Genomic DNA, 4,440 nt, shown 5'->3' with positions numbered 1-4,440 from the left:
GAGCCAGCTGCAGGGGAGAAGAACAAAAAGTGTAGGCTGCTGAATAAAATCGTGTTGGTTGTTCAATCAGATTTCATTAGTTCATTGAATGTTTGTATACTTGCGGTGTCTGATTGCAAGACTAATAACAATAGCATCAACTGCAAAGAATAATATGACATCTCCTACTTCCCTCTATATTCATGTATGCATTATCAATTATTTCTTAGATATAAACATAGTCATATTTAAGTATGGATGTAATTCTCTTCTCTCTAATTTCCATAGCTCAGAGATTTTCATAACTGTTGTAAAGAATTACACTTCATCTTCCCAAGTTGTATTAACTTTAATGGATTGCAGCGTTAAAATTATTTTCCAAAAGCTTAAAAAAGTTTTTTGTTTTTTAATTGGATATTACAAATCACCTATGGATTAGTGTTGTATATCTGCTTATCCCTTAGTTCTCCTAATACTATCAGTAGTACTCCAAGATGCCATGATGACCAACTTAATTGAGAAATCTTGGCTTAGCTTTTCATAAATGCATTAAACTCGTTTGGATTTCATCTTTATAATGAAGAGGGACAATGAAATAACAACTAAATGAAATTACAATAACAATTTATTACTTAGAGGTAACATTATTTGTAATAAATGGTAATTCGATGCAAGCATGGCTGAGTGGTTCAGAGACTTATTTCCCAATAACAGGGATTTGGTTTAGTCCCATTGTGTGGCACCTTGGACAAGTGTCTTTACTATATCTCCAGCTGATCAAAGTTCTGTGATTGGATTTGATATATGGAAACTGAAAGAAGTCGATCAGATATATATATATATATTCTAAATTATGTAAAAATGAAAATAACACTGACATTTCATTTAAACAGATATAACTATCAAAAGTACGTGAAAATATCTTGAAATAATAAAGAGTAAATTTATTCAATAAAATCGCCATGGCCTCCAGACGATTTGGGAATCTCCTGCAACTCTTTTGGATGGTTTCCTTGTTTAAGTTGGCGAATGCTGTCATAATACTTGCCTTCACGTCATCTTTGGTGTAACAAGGAGTTTTGTTGGTCTCTCGCTCAACTGCAACCCACACATAATAATCAAGGAGGTTGAAGTCTGGGGAGTTAGGTGGCCAGATGTTAGAGGTGATGTGGTTACAGAAATGATTGGGTCTGACAGCCATGACTGGGTTCTCCTGTTTGTGTGGCATAATGCAGAGTCCTGTTGCCAGACATAGGGTCTTCCAGCAGCCACCCTCTTGACCAAGGGCTGTACTACCTCTTCCAGGCACTTGATGTAGGCCTCTGTGTTGTCTGAGGTCATGTGGGAAGATGAATGGAGGCATAACATCGCCATCACTAGTGATCACTCCAAACACCATGATGTTGACTGGATGTTTGATTTTTATCACTCTTGGTACATGTTTTTGGGACACAACAAGGCATTGGTTGTTCTGCGTGTTCACATCTGATCCTGGCAGAAATTTTTCTCATCTGAGAAAAACCAAAGCATGTTAGGTTGGAGGTGATGCTTGAGTTCGTTCAAAAGCTTTGTAGTGCAGTCTTTCTTCTTGTCTTTGATGGCTTGTGTTATGACCTGGTGGCCATAACCAGAATTTACAGAATCAATGAGGATAGGGTGAACCCAAAACAACAACACACCATGAAATTTTTCTAAAATATTAACAATACTCAGCATAAAAATCAGTTTACATACAAACGAATATATATACGAACAAAAAGCAAATGCTACACCAGATGTGCACTCAAAATATTTACAAAGGTAACATATATATATATATATACAGTTCAGAATTCAGACTCTGAATCCCAGTTTTTGGTTTCACCAAAATTGGCCTCACACAAAACCTGGCCTCAAAAATTTGGTTTTTCAATGATATGCTTTCCAAAAATTTGGATTGCATAAAATCTGGATTTTCATATTAGTACAAATTCGGTTTTTGAACCGTGGATTTCGAACAGTGGATTTCAAACAGTGGAATTCAAACAGTGGATTTCGAACCTTGGAATGTCATAAAATCTGTCTTCTATCAATTTGGTGTTCAGCCTTGGGTTTCGAACCTTGGACCTAAATATAGATAAATCTAATGTCAAAGCAACCATTTAAACTTAAAAGTTCATGACACAAAACGGCTGCCAGACTGCATCAATAATTATAGTTAAAAAATTAAATAGTCAAACAAAAAATCTAGTTTGCTTTAAATTCACACAAAACTGCTTCATACAAGCATGCTGAGTAACCAATAGATAAAATTTACAGTTAGTTGTCTAATACTAAAATTGCTACATGAAAATTTTAAATTCATACACCCTTTAGCTATTTATACAAATTTTAACATTTATCTTAACAGAAAATAGCTAGCAAAATTACTACACAACCTGCCACAAATACAGGGTTCGAAATTCACATAAATATTATAACATAACACGACTTAAGAAATTTTTTGTACTCACCCAGATGTGACATAGAAATTATTTTAAATTTGACAAAAGTTCTGGCGAATTCCTGGAGCATAAAATAAATCCATAAAAGCTTAACACAAAGTGCATAAACTAAACAGGCAATCATAGCTTCCAGAATCCAATTGAAAAACTTTGTCTCACAAAAAAAACTGGGGGGGTGGTGGTACAATTATCTCTGCTTATAAAGGTTTGCCAGAGTCTAGCCAATTTGCTATGGTTTCACAGCGTTGTCTAATAACACCTAGCTTCCCCCATTTTGACAATGGACTTCATCCTTACCTTACAGTACAGCATGAAAAACTGTTTACCTGCTTAACTAAACATTATAATTTACAATTTCCTAACACTTGGGATAAAAATTGGCTCTTTCTCATTTTGTATGAGGAATACTAGATATCTTCATGCACTACCTGCCTCCTATGACCCTGGCAATGGACCTGATTGATTTGGAGGGATTATTGTCAATCATGGTGGCGGCGCAATGGCCCAGTGGTTACGAAAAAATATGGATAAGTTCTGTTTTTACTTTGCTAAACGATTTTCTACTATTTGAAAATAATATGTATTCTTGCTTTTTATATTATTCATTTGGTATTTTTAAAGATTATTTTTAATAGATAACTTATTTAACACTAAATTATTTAAAAGTTAGAGTATCATTTCAACATAATATAAGACTTCGATTTAAATAGGGTTGAAATATTTTCGATTATTTTTCATTAATAATTAGTCTTTATTATTTATAATATCGTTAAAGGTTTTTTTTTATTAAAACTTAGGCTATATAAAGTTTAATCTTTCATTCATAATAATTTTTTTCATTCTTAATATTTTCATTCAAAATTTTTTCATTCATATTTTTATTTTTATTTCTACGTTTGTAGAAATAAGTATTCTTGTATTTTTCTATTATTCAATTGATTTTTAATGATAATTAAATAAACGTTTTTAGTCTTAAATAGTCTGGCTTTAACTATTACACCGGTTAAATATGTACTAATATTATCTTTATTATTATTTTAACCTTAAACTTCGTTCAAATTGTATTTAAAACGATAATAATTTATGTAAGCTGGTTTTTGTATATAATATACATGTTAGCATATATTATAATGGATGTAGGGATGATTATGGAATGTTTATTATTTTGATATTTTTAATAATATTTTTCTATCTTTATAAAATAAGTATTTAATATAAATTCATTTGGTACTTATTGTTGGTTGATGTATACATTTATTTATTTATTATTATTATTGTTGTATTTAGACCTGACGATTAGCTGTATTTTTGAATAGAATTTATTTTCGATAATTTTAATTGATTTTAATCAATTTAAATTTCCTTTCTATTTGAAACTTAGTTATGAAACACGTGTAGACATTTTATTATCTTTATCTTATGATATTTACTTTGTATTATATTATACTCATTTATTGTGCTTTTAATTATTAATTTTTATATATGTGACTGTGGATTTTCATCGATGAGTTTATGAACCTTGGTTCTTTTCTCTAAAACTATATATTTATATGTTGTTGTACTTGGGGATGGTCATATTGCCAGTTTAGCCAATAAAAACACACGCACTGTATATTTGGTGTTAATTTGCTTCAGCTTTATATTACATTACATTAATCCTATTTCAGCCAGAGTTCTTTCGTCACACTTCTGTGACCTCATCAGTGGTCCTTTGCTTTCTTCTTTCTTATGTGTGTCCCACCTTGCTAACTATCAGCCATTTTGTATTTTGTATTCCTACTGTATGTGTCTACGCATGCGTATCCCTCAATGTGCGTCTATGTTTTGTAAGTGCATGTGTGTATGGGGAGTGCCTGTATTTTCTATATCCTCTGTTAATAAATGTTCGTTTTTAATTGAGTTTTTACCTGTAATTTTGGATTTTGTCCCTAATATTATATATATATATATATATATATATACATATATATATGACTGC

General features: G+C 31.4%; 1 long non-coding RNA gene across 1 annotated transcript in view; it reads right to left on the bottom strand.

Annotated features, from left to right (window-relative positions):
• Positions 1 to 648: 648 nt before the first annotated feature.
• LOC149136550 (uncharacterized) overlaps positions 649 to 4,440 on the bottom strand; it is a 26,215-nt gene continuing 22,423 nt past the window's right edge. The window contains exon 3 of the long non-coding RNA XR_016240911.1: positions 649 to 2,085. This is a non-coding gene — a long non-coding RNA (uncharacterized LOC149136550). The remainder of the gene's footprint in view (positions 2,086 to 4,440) is intronic.

Source organism: Octopus bimaculoides, chromosome 3 (assembly GCF_046866305.1).
Source record: "Octopus bimaculoides isolate indiv1 chromosome 3, ASM4686630v1, whole genome shotgun sequence".
Taxonomy (NCBI): Eukaryota; Metazoa; Mollusca; class Cephalopoda; order Octopoda; family Octopodidae; genus Octopus; species Octopus bimaculoides.
This window is presented reverse-complemented; position numbering and strand designations above follow the sequence as displayed.